Raw genomic sequence first — 17,320 nt, 5'->3', positions numbered from 1 at the left:
GAATGTTACAAGGGAAACATTCCCTTCCACTAGACCAGTCAGGGCTTCACGGTAAGAGGGGATAAACACTCTATGTAATCCTAGTATTTCCCTCACACTATGTATTCAGGGAGGGTGCATGTGGAAATGGGCTGCAGATAGTGTGGCCATTTTGCACGCCCTATTTTGAAAAATATTTGCAAATCGCAAGTAATAAAAATTATGTTCAAATTTGATGTGTTATAAATATTATGCATACAAATGATGATTAGCAAATAAAATAAATCTAAATACAGGTCGGCTTATTATAGTAGAAAATTAGCAAATACAGATATTTCAAAAATTTATTAAATAAAAATATTAATGAATACTGAAAAAACTATACACTCCGGCTTATATATAAATTATACAAAATGATGAATACAAGCATTTACTATATATTTATGAATATTTACTGGTGTATAATTTTTACTCATGACTTATATCCTAGAAAAATATAATTTAAATATTAGACATGATTGAATATTCATATCAACAGTTTCAATTTTAAGCTATGAATATTTTTAATTTTACAAAGAATGTAGAATACATATGTGTGTATAATTATTGAAATGTTTTATAATTAAAGTATTATTTTGGCACATAATTTAAAACATACATAATATTTAAAATTATAAAAAAATTCTAGAGTAAGAAATATTATTTTAATATATAAGTTTTTTAAAACAATACGGGATCAATTTTTTAAATAATTTATTTTGTTGGTATGTACAGTAGTTATAACACGCGAATATTCACACCTTATTTTTATTACTGAGATTGTAATTTAGTACATACGTGAACATACTTTCTATTATTGTGCAATTTTTTTTTAAATAAGGCGTGCAAAATGGGCTGCACTATTTGCAGGCCATTTAATCTCGACGTGCGTCCTTGTTGTATACATAGAGCTGTGTTATCCCGTGGTGAATGTGGCGTTCAATTGTCAGGTGGTTAGACTGACAATTTTTGGCCTCTTCGGTCGTTGGTTCGAAACCTCACGGCTGCAGTTTTTCTATTAATTTTCACTCCCTCTGACAGGCAGGACCAATTGGTCATAGAGTGAAAACTAAAATGCCGTCTCTCCCACATTGACAGGAGCTTTTCTGTGGAAAAAAATTGAGGTTTTTTTCTAGAAAAAAACAAGACCACACGTCCCTTCTCTTGGTCAGTGGATGACAGCGGGCCCCCACACGCCTTGTCAGCGTTTACTCCGTATACAAATGAGATAAGCACTGTATTTGCACGCAGAAGCCAAGTTTTTGCACCACTTGGATGTATGCCACAAGTTCTAGCACCAAAGTGATCGCTTGCGCCAAGTTCTAGCATCACCCATGTAATTGACTCAATAAAAAAATTATAGATACATTGAAAATGTATCAGTTTACGTGCGTAAATGTGGCTTTGTTACCCTTCTTGATGTTATGTTGAGAACTCCACTGGCCAATGAATGATCCACCAGAGTTTCGGCTCGGATTTCGGCTATGAATTTGTTACCGTATGTAACATCAAAGATTATTCAACTTTCTCTTATATGTGTGTGTATGTAGAAATAACCGAGGGATTGATCGCAAGAGCTCGAAAGAGAACATATTGGTCCGTAATAATCAAGCTTAAGCCATTTGCAGAACCCATGCATGGTCATTTCTTTGGCATGATCTTGTCAACAGACAACAAAAGTTTCAGCCAACAATGACTGAAGTAAGCGCATGAGAGTCTTGATTTGAGAACGTTAGTGGGCAGTGATGAGAATCTCTATATCTTGACTTTTTGACAACTCTTTGTGCTCAAGTTTGTTTAAAAGAAAAACACCAAAAAGAAATCAATAAAGCTATTAAGTAAGATGATCCAAGTATTTGTTTTCATGCAAGATTAAACTTCGAAAAGGAGCATAGAAGTTTTTGCTGAAGCTCTAAGTGGTTTGGTGATCAAAATAAATATTACCTAGTTGAGCATGTGCCACCTTTTACAAATATGATCCATCTTGCTTATAGCTTGTAGAGAAGACAATGATATGCCTCTGAGCAATAATCTGTATCGAGGAGATAGATGGATAACTTTGGTTTATCAACCTTCTTGCTCGAGGACAAGCAAGGTTTAAGCTTGGGGATGTTGATGACTGGATCTTATGCATACTTTTTAGAGCACATTCTAGTGCCAAAATTCCTCATATCATATCCATCTAGCACTTATTCATGTCCCCAATGCATATTTTCTCGGTATTTACTTGTTTTACCAAGTTCATTGCACAATTTTTATTTTTATTTACTTTTTATTAGTTTTCCTTTTTGCGGTCTTTGTAGGTGTGTTGACACGTTCATGGGCTTGGGACATCAAAAGAACCAAGTTGGGGGGGGGTCAAAACAGAGAAATTCCAGGCACTCGATTAAGGCCCTTTCGACACTTTGATGATTTGACATTTATCAAAGTGTCCAAATTGGAGATACAAGGCCTCTGACGCGTCAGACTTTTGCTACAAATCCAACAAGCCCAAGAACATCAAAATCGGAGTTCATATGAAAAAATGGCGACCAAAATACGAAAGTGCTCCCGAAGTCCGGAGCGCAAGACAACCACCTATACGAGCGTGTATGCTCGTATGGGCGTTCATACGGCCTCCCGATAACTTCATAAATTGATCGAAACTTTCCTGATTTTGCTACGGTTTTGTCCCCGTTTCTACAGAATCCTTAACGACCAAGGCTTTTTTGGGGGTAAGATTTGGTTCCCCTAGAGCCCTTGGATGAAGGTGGAGCCTCTACATCAATGGAGGAGACCCAAGGAGGCCTCCTATAATAAGACCTCCAACCCTAGCCGCCAGAGACATCTATCTCCATCCTCAACAAGTCTCGGCTACAGCCAACGCACCTCCATTGCAGCAACTCCACCATGGAGAGAAGGGCGAAGACAAGGAAGAAGGAAGGGAGGAGGCGCCTCCACGTCCGGCACCTGTCGGAGAGCCGGTTCCCTCTTCATCACCGCCACCATGCCTCTCTCCATCTCCAAGTCCATGTTGGCTTGTAATTCATCCCGAAACTCTATGTACTCCATTACCATGTTTGAGTAATATAATTAGTCTTGGGGGAATATGGTGAACTCTAATTTGCACTACTACCGAATATCTCGCATGATATGATATCATATCTTACATTTTTATGTTAGTAGTTGATACGTCTCCAACGTATCTATAATTTTGATTGTTCCATGCTATATTACATTCTGTTTTGGACATTATTGGGCTTTATTATACACTTTTATATTATTTTTGGGACTAACCTATTAACTGGAGGCCCAACCCAGAATTGCTGTTTTTTTTGCCTATTTTAGGGTTTCGCAGAAAAAGAATATCAAACGGAGTCCAAACGGAATGAAACCTTCGACACGTGATTTTCGGAAAGAACATGATCCAGAGGACTTGGACCCTATGTCAAGACATCAACCAGGAGGCCACGAGGTAGGGGGGCACGCCTACCCCCCTGGGCGCGCCCTCCACCCTCGTGGGCCCCCTGTTGCTCCACCGACGTACTCCTTCCTCCTATATATACCTACTGAAAGGATCGATATGGTTGACTAGAGGGGGGGTGAATAGGCAACTAACAATTTTTAGATTTTCTTTAACAATTTAAACTTTGCATCAAAGTAGGTTGTCTAGATATGCAACTAGGTGAGCAACCTATATGATGCAACAAGGATAGGAACACAAGCAAGCAAGAGATATGAAACAAATAAGCTTGCTCAAATAAAGGCACGAGATAACCAAGAGTGAAGACGGTGGAGACGAGGATGTGTTGCCGAAGTTCCTTCCCTTTGAGAGGAAGTACGTCTCCGTTGGAGCGGTGTGGAGGCACAATGCTCCCCAAGAAGCCACTAGGGCCACCATATTCTCCTCACGCCCTCACACAATGCGAGATGCCGTGATTCCATTATTGGTGCCCTTGAAGGCGGCGACCGAACCTTTACAAACAAGGTTGGGGCTCTCTCCAACTTAATTGGAGGCTCCCAACAAAACCATGAACCTTCACCACAATGGAATATGGCTCTGAGGTGACCTCAACCGTCTAGGGTGCTCAAACACCCAAGAGTAACAAAATCCACACAAGAAAGTATGGGGGAAGCAAATATCCTTTGGTGGAAGTGTAGATCTAGGTCTCCTCCTTCAATCACTAGCAAATCAACAAGTTTGAGTGGCTAGAGAGAGAGATCGGGCAAGAGAGCTTGAGGTGCATTAATGGTGGAGTGAGAGAGATCGAAAGTGAGAGTGGTAGGTGGGAGAAGCTCTCTTAAATACCAACCCTAAAAATCCAGCCGTTGCTGCGTTTTCAGCCCAGCAGCGGTACAACCGGTCCTTGTCCCGGTACAACCGGGACTCACAGTGTAGCTGCAGAACCCTACCAGGCGGTACAACCGGGCCACTAGGCGGTGGCACCAGTTAAGAGAATGACCGGACCAACCGCCCAGCCACCACACAACTACCGCCTCGAAACAGAGACGAGACCGGTACTTGAGCGGTGCAACACCGGAACAACCGCATGGCCCTGAGCTCTTGGACGGTGAAGTTCCGAGCGGAAGAACCGCTCAGACCACCGGTGGTACCGGTCAACGAGGATCGACCGGATCAACCAGGCCACCACCGCCCGAGAACCGCATCAAAACAGAGCCTTGAGTGGTACTTGAGCGGTGCATGGCCAGAACCACCGTCCTAGCCTTTGTTGAGCAAGGTGGTGGTACCACCGCCCGGAGGCAGCGGTACAACCGCTCGGTCAAAGCTGGAGAGCGTCAAGGTCCAGCGGTACAACCGCTCCAGGGAGCGGTACAACCGCTGGGAAGAGCAGAAACAAGAAGGAAAGACAGGGGGAACTCTCTCTCACAACTGAGGAAGACAAAGAAGGGGTGAGGAAAGTGTACGTGAACTGATTCCCCCAGAGCTTCCTAATGAGGATTCCCTCTTGATAGTACGGGTACCCTACGACCAAAGATAATAAAAGCATAGAGGACACGTCTTCGATCTTTTCCTACGAGAGGCAATAGCAATCCGATGTAAGCCTAAGCATCGAGAACCTGAAACATATAGCACACGATTAGACCACAACGGGTTGTCATCATCATCCAAAACATAAAGTAGGGAAATGCCCTTTCAATCTCTCCCTTTTTGGTGGATGATGACAACAACACGATTTGCAAGAGATGAGTCAATGAAATCTAGATGGAACTCCCCCTGAATGTGTGCCCCAATAGGAACTCGCTGTTAGAAAGCATGGGCACATTTTCAGGACTAGACTCCCCCTAGATTTTATAGACTCACCACTCTGATCACAAAGAGGAGAGACAATATAATACTTAGAGTGCAATAATAACGATAATGACCGATGAACGGAAAGGTAAAAGGAGTAGCATAAGTCTCACACACAGCAAGGAACGAAACAAGTCCTCGAACAAAGACCAACACTAAAACACAAGAAAAAGAGAGAAAAGCCCATGCAAATCCCCGAGACCTATAGAACCCTCTCCCCCTTTGGCATCAAAACACTAAAAAGGAAAAGAGCAAAGCTAGCGTCCCAAAGCTCAGGCGTCCTCCTCTGACTCCTCGGTCGCATCTGGATCCTCATCATTAGAGTTGTCATCGTCGTCGTGATCGGATTCTTCCATGGCATTGTCAGCTGCAGCAAATGAGGAGGATGGCTGGGAGGGGCTTCATCATCAGTCCAGGTGCTATGGGTGAAAATCCAACGCTCCTCTAGGGTGATGCTCTTCTCAGAGCCACTCTGAACCGGCATGTTGAGGTGCTTCATCATTGCAATTTGGCGACGTCATGCAAGCTTCTCATTGACATGTGCCTCATACATCTTCTTCCGGATGTCAGCCTGGAGACAAAAGGTCTTCTTCACCTTGGCAGTGAGTTTGGCCACCCACGAAGGCTTGGCCCCTGGCTCCAGCTCAAAGTCCTCATCGTCAGAAGTAGCATAGACATCCTCAGGAGCATTTCCAGGGAAGCGAGGCTCGCATGCTTCTTCTTTTTAAGGAGCTTGACCTCATGAACAGTGAGGTTGTCTGGAGAAGTGAGGAGCTCTCCAGGACGACGAACAGCCCACACAGAGTTCAGAAAGCACATGACAAACGGGGCATAGATTGGGACTTTACGGTAGATGACCATGTTGTACATCTCATGCCACATCCAATTTGACACATCAAACGTTGCCCCTGTCCCCACCATGGTCTTCATAGCAACCATCAAATCAACCAGATAGCCAAAACAGGAGAGAAGCAACACCCTAGGAGAACCCAACACAAAGAGCAAAGACAGAACGAGAGAAAACAACACGAGAATAACAAGGCAAACTCCAACCTCCCGAAGAGAGGACGGTGGCCGAGGCCACCTATGTTTGAGTCAATTGGTATGGCACCGCGAAGAATTATCCTTGGGTCCATGACCAAAACTCGTCTTTGAAGCACAAGTACCATCAAACATGGCTAATGTGAAAGACTCGATCAATTTATGCATAATGGGGGGAGGGAGAGTTCATTGAGAGAACATCAATCCCCCTATGTTCATGCCTACATCTAAATAAGACAACATGTTGAGTACGGTGGGGTGTGCAAGAGTTCAAGCAACATTGCTCGAATCAATGATATTTAGCTCATGCCTTAACTCGCAAAATCTTGTTTCATCCAAGGGCTTCGTGAAGATATCTGCAAGGTTATCATGAGTGTTGACATAGTTGAGCTCGATCTCTCCTCGCCTAATGTGATCCCGGATGAACTGATACTGGATCTCAATATGCTTCGTCTTGAAGTGTTGCACCGGGTTGAGAGAGATCTTGATGGCACTTTCATTATCACACCAAAGAGGCACTTTGTCACAAATGACACCGTAATCCTTTAAAGTTTGCCTCATCCATAAGAGTTGTGCACAACAACTCCCGGCTGCAACATACTCCGCCTCGGTGGACGAGAGAGACACACAACTTTGCTTTTTGGAAGACCAACTTACCAAGGAGCAACCAAGGAATTGGCACCCTCCAAAAGTGGACTTCCTATCCACTTTGTCTCCCGCACAATCGGAATCCGAGTACCCTACAAGCTTGAAGTTTGATCCTCTTGGATACCATAAGCCAAAGTTTGGGGTATGAGCCAAATATCGAAAGATTCGTTTGACCGCCACATAGTGACTTTCCTTAGGTGCGGCTTGAAACCATGCACAAATTCCCACACTCAACATGATATCTGGTCTAGATGCACAAAGGTAAAGCAAGGAACCAATCATGGAGCGATATACCTTTTGATCCACCTCTTTACCATTGGGATCTAAGTCAAGTTGGCACTTGGTGGCCATTGGAGTGGAAGCCGGCTTGGCGTCACTTAGTTTGAATATCTTAAGCATGTCTTGAGTGTATTTGGATTGATTGATGAAGGTTCCTTCTCTTCTTTGCTTCACTTCAAACCCTAGAAAAAACTTCAACTCTCCCATGGAGGATATCTCGAACTTTGAGGTCATGAGAGCGGCAAATTCCTCATTGAAAGCTTTGTTAGGAGAACCAAAGATAATGTCATCAACATATAATTGGCACACAAACAACTCCCCTTTGACCTTCTTAGTAAAAAGAGTGGGGTCGATTAGCCCAACTTCAAAACCACGATCTTGTAACAACTCGGTAAGGTGGTCATACCATGCACGTGGGGCTTGTTTAAGGCCATAGAGTGCCTTATCGAGTTGATACACATGATCGGGAAGGTAGGGATCCTAGAACCCGGGGGGTTGCTTGACGTAAACCAATTCATTAATAGGACCATTAAGGAAGGCACTCTTCACATCCATTTGTTGTAACTTAAAGTTATGATGAGAAGCATATGCAATCAACATGCGAATGGATTCAAGACGAGCAATGGAAGCAAAGGTTTCACCGTAGTCGATACCCTCGACTTGGGAGTAGCCTTGTGCTACCAAACGAGCCTTGTTGCGAATGATAATCCCATGGGCATCTTGCTTGTTCTTGAATATCCACTTGGTTCCAATGACATTGTGGTTCCCCGTTGGCCTTGGCACCAATCTCCACACTTTGTTGCGCTCGAAGTTGTTGAGTTCTTCATGCATGGCATTGAGCCAATTCGGATCTTCTAGCGCCTCATAGACCTTGTGGGGTTCCACACAAGAGACAAACGCGTGATGCTCACAATAATTTGCTAATTGTCTACGAGTGCTTACCCCCTTTCTTAAGCTTCCAAGCACATTCGTCATGAGATGATCCTTGGTGGAGAGCTTGGATGCAATCTTGGCGGCACGACGCTCTAATTCCTCCTCGGTGGTGAGTTGAGGAGCGGTTACTTGATCATCTTGAGCACCGTCATGAACTTGTTCTTGATCTTGAACTTGCTCGGGGGAGAGAACTTGACCTTGGGCATCACTTGGTGTGTCAACACCGTCTTGAGTATGATCTTGCCCTTGGTCTTGTTCATGATGTTGAGGGCCTTCACTTTGTTCTTCGGAAGCGTGTGGGCCTTGGGTTGGTGATGGCTCCACTTGAGTGGAGCATCGTCCTTCTCCTTCGGCCACAAGGGGTTCCTCAATGGGTAGGATAAAACCAACACCCATTCTTCTTATGGCTTGAGGAGGAATTTCATCACCTACATCAAAAGTGCCACTTTGCTCCACTTGGGAGCCGTTATTCTCATCAAACTCCACGTTACACGTCTCCTCAATAAGTCTCGTGGATTTATTGAGGACACGGTAAGCATGAGAGTTTGTAGCATAACCAACAAATATGCCCTCATAAGCTCTAGCCTCAAATTTAGACAACCGAACACCTTTCTTGAGAATGAAACACTTACACCCGAATACCCGGAAGTACTTGAGGTTGGGCTTGTTACCGGTGAGTATCTCATATGGAGTCTTGTTCAAGCCCTTGCGGAGGTAGAGCCGATTGGATGCATGACACGCGGTGTTGATGGCTTCGGCCCAAAAGTTGTACGAAGACTTGAACTGTGACACTCCAAAGTTTTTATTTGGTTTTTTTTATCAAAACTTTGTGGTTTTGAGGAGAGACCTTTTTAAAAAATTTCTTTTTCAGAAAAACCTTCCTCTTAAAAACCTCCTTTTGCCTTGGCAAAGATTTTATTTCTTTCAAAACTTTGGTGGTTGATCTTTTGCAAACTTCTTCTCTGTTAGTTCCCTCTAAAAATCTAAAAAAAAATTTGGGAGTTTTTAATTTTTTTTTAAGTGAAGCTCTATGAAAATTTGGGTTTTTCTTATCTTTGAAGCCACCCTTGGCTTTGTATTTTTGCCCATGAGATAAAACCCCTCCAAAACCTCCCCTCCCCCTAGTGATCAACCTAAATTCTCTGTCCCAACTAATCCAAACTGGTTTTGGATTTTTATTCTAATTATTTTTTCCTCAATTCAATTCTGAAAATTATTTGGAGCCTGAGGGATTTTCAAAGCAAGTACACTTTTTCATTTGAGTTTTGACCTCAAACCAATTCTCCTGGATTGTCCTTTGAACCCACAACCCAGAACCATCTTGATCCACTCCTCCCCTTTTCAAATTTTTCAAAATGCAGTCTCTGCAAGTTTGGACCAGATTTGCCAAATTTGGTGAAATTCATATCCACACTGCTCCAAAAATTCCACCAAAAATCATGCAGCCTACTTGAGCAAGGAGAAGGCACTCCACCAAAAATCATCTCAAGGAAAAATCACCAGAGGCCAATTTCATTCGGTCGAACACCTGGTGGGCACTGTTACTGTTCAAAGTTCAGAAAATTCAGTTTCAGTGTCATCTTCAGTCCGTCAGTTTTGGTCACGCGGCCACAGTGCCCTTGGCACGTTCCTCGCTGCCTCTTCCTCTTGTCCGAAGCTGCACACGCGTGCGTGGAGCCTTCCTGGCGTCGATAGCATGCTGGCTCGCCCTTGCCGGCGTCTTCTGCGGCGTCGGGACCTCCCGTGGCGGCCGACAGGAGGCACACCACGGCAGAACGCCGTTCCGCGCCGCCCATCGCTCCCTGGCTCTCCGCGTGGCCTCATGCACGCCAGCGCACGCCCGTAGCACAGCCACCGTGGCCGGCAAGCACGGAACGCGCTCTCCGCCGCCGACGGGCCCGCGCCATCACCGTTCCGTCGAGCTCGCCCTTAACACCCAAACCCCGGCCAGTTTAACACCAAAACGGACCCGTTGAACCTTCGTGATGACGCTCGACCCCCTAACCACCCCGACCGAGCACTGCGCCACCGTAATCGCTCGCCGGTGATCCTCGTTCACGGCAACCGCCTCGGACCGCCTATATAAAGGGGTCCCGAGCTCACTCTCGTGCACGCAGCACCCCCACTACTCACCAACACCCCGCCAGGCCACTAGGGGGACCTCGAGGAGGTCTCCTCCCCCAGCTCCGGCCGCCTCGCCCCGCCTCGGCCTCCAGCCCGATTCGTTCTGGTGAGGCCATCTCCGGCGCTCAAACCCCGTTCGTTACCCTCTCTAGCTGCCAGGAGCATAACCCCCTCTTCAATTTAACCTTTGCAGCCCTCTCCGACAAGCCCCTCGACCACCCGAGCCGCCGTCCGCCGGAGCAGAGCTCGCCATCGACGTGGTGCTCGCCGACCGACTCCACCACCATCAACTGACGCGGAAGGGTACCCTGAGCACGGAGGTACTCTCCGATCTCTCTGCCTCGCCGTGGATCGCCGCCGGCGACCACCGCGGCTCTCGGGCGCCGGCGAACTCTGCCGCCCCGTTTGAACATTTGAACCTGACGGGTGGGACCCCACCGTCAGCCTCTCTGCTCTCTCTTTTGAATCGTTTTCTGGAAGCGCCTTCGGGCAGAATGCGTTTTTTCTTCGGGCTGGCGTAGTCGCTACCGAAGCGTTTTCTGTTTTTTAAACTAGCCCCTGGAATTCTTCTGTTTCATTACAGATTAGTCCCTGGACAAAAACCCTTATAACTTTTAATCAGAAAAGTATTTTTGATTGATTCTTTTTTTGTTCTCTTTAAATTTTTGTCTAGTTTTTTATCAGATTTATTTGAAAAATATTTGGTTTACCTTCTGTTGCACTCCTTGGTATTTACGTTGGCGCATATATTTTCTTTAAACCGTAGATACCGAAGGAGGTGACGGAGCCGCGAACTCCACCGAGCTAGGCTCCGACTACTCTGAACCAGGCAAGCATGTTTGAACTTTTGATATGATGAGTGTCTTGGCATGTTTTGCGTTTAGTTAGTTTCATGGCATGTTGGTGAGCATACCGATGAACGTTATTTTATGTGATAATAAGGTGAGTAAGTTCAATGATCCATACGTGGATGAACGTGAATATGAATGGCCATGTGTTGGCACGAGGATGGGTACGACGGCAGTGTTGTAGCATGCCAGTCTTACGCCAGACTATGTGACTTCAGTGTCAGACCATATCGGTCCAGTACCTATCATTTCCTTCCTTGTACTACCACATGTTTTCCGCAAGGAATATGGTTTAGTAAGTTGCAAACCGCTTTCATGGTACACACCAAAGAGGAGAGGCCGTGATGATGGTTCCATGGCCCTGGATTAAAGCCAGTCATCCGGTCAGGGGGCATGGGTGTTTCCGGTTGGGACCGAGAGGGGGGGCACCCCTTAGAGCGCGCGTATATAAATTTGATCCCATGCTATTCGAGATTGTGATCTCCCCGTCTCAAAAGTTTTTCTTGGACGATGACTAGGGTGATTCCTAGCATCGAGAGGTAGGATGGGTGTGTACCGGTTAGCTGTGTTTTCTTCCGAAATACCGTAAACGGAACTAGTCCTTCGTGACTACGGAAATCCGTTGGCTGTGGGAAAAATTTTGTACAAACTCTGCAGAGTCATATATTTCCCCAAATCATCTATTCCATGCCCATATTCGTATTATCTTATCCTGATCAAATGTCAGTTTTGATGACAGACTCCGGTGAATCGCATGAGTGATAAGTCCGGTTAAATGATTACTCCTGTGGATGGACTAACCCGTTTGTTTTCATGAATTGAATGTTTATTATGAGTATTATTTACTTGCAAACAAAAGCCCTTTCCGCGATGTCGCTCAGACGTCCGACTGTGGCAATTCTTTTAAAGCCCTTTATGTGATGTCGCTCAGACGTCCGACTGTGGCATTTCTTTTAAAGCCCTTTCTGCGATGTCGCTCAGACGTCCGACTGTGGCATTTCTTTTAAAAGCCCTTTATGTGATGTCGCTCAGACGTCCGACTGTGGCATTTCTTTTAAAAGCCCTTTATGTGATGTCGCTCAGACGTCCGACTGTGGCATTTCTTTTAAAGCCCTTTCTGTGATGTTGCTCAGACGTCCGACTGTGGCATTTCTTTTAAAGCCCTTTTTGTGATGTCGCTCAGACGTCCGACTGTGGTATTTCTTTTAAAGCCCTTTATGTGGTGTCGCTAAGACGCCCGACTGTGGCATCTTTTTTCCTTATTTTTATTTGTTCACCTTTCGAGGCGTCGCTTCAGACACCCGATCGGTCCTCATTTGTGTTATGTTGGGATTTCAGGCGGACTACCGCCATTTCCCCTTTTTCTTACCCCGTTATGCTAATTTTATTTTAATGAGCATTGATGAATTAATCATGTCGCATCCATGCATGCATTTGTTATATCTTACGTCCGAACTGTCTTGCGAGTACTTTCAAAGTACTCACTGGCTTGTTGATTTGGCCAGATGCTGACGAAGGCGATCTCATGGATGAAGAGTTTGATAGCGAGTCCGACACCTAGAGGAGTCCCAGTCAGTCTTGTGCGACCCTGGATTTGGTCACTGTATTATATCCGCTTCCGCTACCAAATAAATTCATCGAGCCTCTCCTCGATGCTCGATGAGATGACAGACGTAGAGTCTTGTATTTATCTCCCCGCTGTGTTTTTCCACCACCGTCCTATCCTCGAGTCAGTAGTATGCCTCCACACCCTTGTGTCGTGTCCGCCATTATGTATAATTATTGGCATGCTTGTAATAATTTGGTTGAGCAACCGTAGTTCGACCCTGTAATATATTTTATGCTACTGGCTTATTGTATCAAGAATTTGTCTGCCGGTGTGGAGGATTTCTCTCATACTGGACTTAAAAGATTGGCTTTTCAATAAATATTTTTATTGGAAAACCGGTCGTGACAAGCTTGGTACCAGAGCCAGGCTGACTGTAGGAAGCCACTAGGTGCGATCGCTAATTGGTTATTAGCCTGATAGAGCTAATTTATATTTTTGCAATGGTAGTCATTTTCTGTCAGTCAGCATAAATTTATGATCTGACCATGCAGAATTTTTGCCTACTTTTGTAGATGGCCGACAATAGCTGCGAGTCTCAGACCTTCGCCAACGTGCCCGATGGGTTCGTCAAGCTTCTTTCTTTCATCGTTCAGGTCGCGATGGGGCCATCCGTGCGCCCAGTCTTCACACTCTGCCAGCACCGAGTCAACGACAGTCTGACCATGCACCAGGCCGCGGTGCAGTTCAAGGGAGGGCGTGGTGAGTTACGCCACTTCCGGTTCGTAGGAAGAGCCATGCCTACGGAGAGGCATGCTATGCAGATGGCAGGCCGCGAGGCGATAGCTCGTCTCAGGGATGTCCTCCCCGTGATGAAGACTCGTCGTTACCGTTATCTTCCGTGCCATGTGCCTTACACCTGTCACTACGCATACTCCTGCCCCAGAGGAGAACAAGACGAGGCTTTTGAGATGCTCATTGAGTATCTCCGGGCCCTGGAGGCAGCCTTCGACAACCTGGTGGACGACTTCGCAGCTACCCGCATGGACTCAGTTCATGGCTGTGCTGCCAACAGGAGGGAGCTCCTACCAATCGCACCGCCACTGACTTTTGTCTCGTCATCAGCATCTTTTACGCTTGCTCGTCGTCTGCCTTCTACCGAAGAATTCAACCAAGTTATTGCGCCCACTCCAGTGCGCACTGCACCACCCTTCGCGCCCACTCCTGTACGTGTTGCTCCGCCCCTGGCAACCGCTCCGCCCACTCTGCGCAACACTACACGTATGGAGCCCATTAGCGAGGAGGAAGTCGAGTCCCCAACCTCGCTACGCCTCGCCCTCGGCAGGGCAAGGGAGATCGTCAATATCTCTGCCTAAGTACGCTTAGCTGCCGTGTATTGTACCACTTTGTAAGATATGTACATAGGTTGTGAGAAGTAGCCTATTTGCGCATCATGTAGGATCTGGAGAAGTGCACTAGCCTAAGTAATATGTCAGGATTATGTACGCATATCCTGAGTGATGTATTGTATAATTACCGCCCGCGTGTAAGATATGTAATGAGCAGTCCTTCTCCGTGCGCAAGTCGATTTGTTTTTCTTAAGTAAGCTGAGTTATTTAATTCTATTTGCCAGCTTTATGCATTTTATGGATTTGTTTTTGCGACTTTTTACGCTTTTCTTATGGGTTTTACAAAATATATCCCCAGAGTGAAAAATGTCTCGTCCTTGGACTCGCTCCATGCCAATTCCATCAGAGGAAAATTATGATGCACAACCCAGCAACGAGTTCACTCAGGGACAGTCTAGCCAACCGGGCAATGAATCGGCACTTTCACAAATGTGCCGCCTTTATGAACAGAGTCAGCAACAACATCGTGAAATAATGAACCAAGTCATCAACATGGGAAATCACCATGGACAGTATCAACAGCACTCCAAGTTATCTGAGCTACAGAAGACACGTCCTCAAACATTTTCTCATACTGACAAGCCTCTTGAAGCCGAGGACTGGCTTCGAGATATGGAGAGAAAATTAATTATTGCAAAATGTTCAGACCCCGAGAAGGTATTATATGCTCCGCACTATCTCACAGGAGCAGCCGCATCGTGGTGGGAGAATTTTCTGCACATGCATCACAACGAAAATGACATAACCTGGGATGATTTCAAGGAAGGTTTCCGTGGTGCACATATTCCTAAGAGTATTATGAAAATCAAGAAGAGAGAATTTGATGACCTCAAACAAAGGAACATGACAGTGTCAGATTACAACAGTCAATTTACCCTATTATCCTGCTACGCCAATGAGGAGCGTATGACTGAAATCAAGAAGATGGAGAAATTCCTTGACGGTCTGGCACCCGCACTTAAATGCCAACTGGTCGTGCACACTTTTCCTGATTTTAAAACGCTGGTGGACAAGGCCATTACTCTGGAAAATGAGAGACGCAGTCTGGAAGATATCCGCAAGCGAAAAAGGGACCAGACTAATCACACTCGCAATCACCGAAGCAAGATAGATTTTAAAAAGGGTGGGACACCCAAATTCTCATCCAATGTCTCACACCCAATCAAGAATTTTCATGCAAGGGACAAGGAATTCACCTATCGCCCCGGCGTTACTTGTGACGCTTGTGGAGAAGAAGGGCACTATGCCAAACAGTGCCCCAAGCCAAGGAATTCAACCCCAAAGCCAAACAACGGCAACAATTCCGCGCCCAAGCGAAACAATTTCAATCCCAACAATAACCACAGGAAGGGTCATCTGAACCACGTAACCAAAGAGGAGGCACAAAATGCTCCGGATATCGTACTCGGTACGTTTCCTGTCAACACAATACCTGCAATGGTTTTGTTTGATTCTGGAGCTTCTCACTCTTTCATCTCGAAAAGTTTTGCTTTGCAAAATAATTTTTCGATGCTTCCTTTGGAGAAATCCATAATAATCAAGTCCCCCGGGATTCAGCAAGTTTCTCAGAATTACTGTCAGAATGTGGTCATTGAGTTTGAAGGATTGGAGTTTTACGCAAATCTTATTGTATTGGAAAATAAAGGACTGGATGTCATCCTAGGGATGGATTGGCTAACCATAAATAAAGGTTTTATCGACTGTTTCAACAGGACCGTGATTCTCACACACCACCAAGGGAAGACAATAAGAGTATCAGCCAAGGAAGGAAAAAGACCCCGGCAACCGAGATTAAATAAGGTGGACGTTTCTGAGCTAAACAAGGTTCCGGTAGTGTGTGAATTTCCAGATGTATTCCCTGAAGAGCTGCCAGGCATGCCACCAGATCGAGAAATAGAATTCCGCATTGAGCTAGCACCAGGAACCAACCCCATCTACAAGAAACCATACAGAATGGCACCATCCGAGTTGATCGAATTGAAGAAGCAAATAAAGGAATTACTGGATAAAGGATACATTCGGGCCAGCTCCTCACCTTGGGGATCACCAATTTTATTTGCCAAGAAGAAGGATGGAACGCTGAGATTGTGTATCGACTATCGAGCACTTAACATGGTCACAGTCAAAAACAAATACCCGATGCCAAGGATAAACGATTTTTTGATCAACTTGCTTAGGCCAAGGTATTCTCAAAAATTGACTTAAGGTCAGGATACCATCAATTGAAGGTACGAACAGAAGATATCCCCAAAACAGCCTTCACCTCCAGATATGGACTGTACGAGTTCACAGTGATGCCATTTGGATTAACTAACGCCCCGGCATATTTTTTTCACCTCATGAACAAAGTATTTATGAAGTTTATGGACAAATTCGTCGTAGTATTCATCGACGATATTCTGGTATACTCCAAAACACCAGAAGAGCACGCAGAACATCTCAGGATTGTACTAGGAGAGCTAAGGAAACACCAATTGTATGCCAAGTTCAGCAAGTGCGAATTTTGGCTAAGACAAGTAGGTTTTCTAGGCCACGTGCTGACTCAAGACGGTATAGCAGTGGACCCAGAGAAAGTCAAGGCCGTACTTGACTGGAAGTCACCAGCCAGCGTAACAGACATACGAAGTTTCTTGGGAATGGCAGGGTATTACCGCAGATTTATTGAAGGATTTTCCACCATATCCAAGCCTATGACACAGTTACTCAAGAAAGATAAGAAGTTTGAATGGACAGAAGCCTGCGAGAAAAGTTTCCAAGAGCTAAAGCGGAAATTAACAACAGCACCAGTATTAATTGTACCCGATATACACAAGAATTTTGAAGTATTTTGTGATGCATCCAGAAAGGGTCTCGGATGCGTGTTGATGCAAGAAGGCAAGGTTGTCGCCTACGCTTCAAGGCAACTTCGCAAACACAAGGAAAATTATCCCACTCATGATTTAGAAATGGCAGCAGTTATTCATGCACTCAAGGAATGGAGGCATTTTCTACTTGGGAATCGATGTGAGATATATACGGATCACAAAAGCCTCAAGTACATTTTTACGCAGCCAGAACTAAATTTACGGCAACGCCGCTGGTTAGAATTGGTAAAGGATTACGATGTTGGTATCCATTACCATCTAGGGAAAGCAAACGTAGTGGCCGATGCCCTGAGTCGGAACCCCAGCTCCGACGGGAACTA

This window comes from Triticum dicoccoides, chromosome 3A (genome assembly GCF_002162155.2).
Source record: "Triticum dicoccoides isolate Atlit2015 ecotype Zavitan chromosome 3A, WEW_v2.0, whole genome shotgun sequence".
Taxonomy (NCBI): Eukaryota; Viridiplantae; Streptophyta; class Magnoliopsida; order Poales; family Poaceae; genus Triticum; species Triticum dicoccoides.
This window is presented reverse-complemented; position numbering follows the sequence as displayed.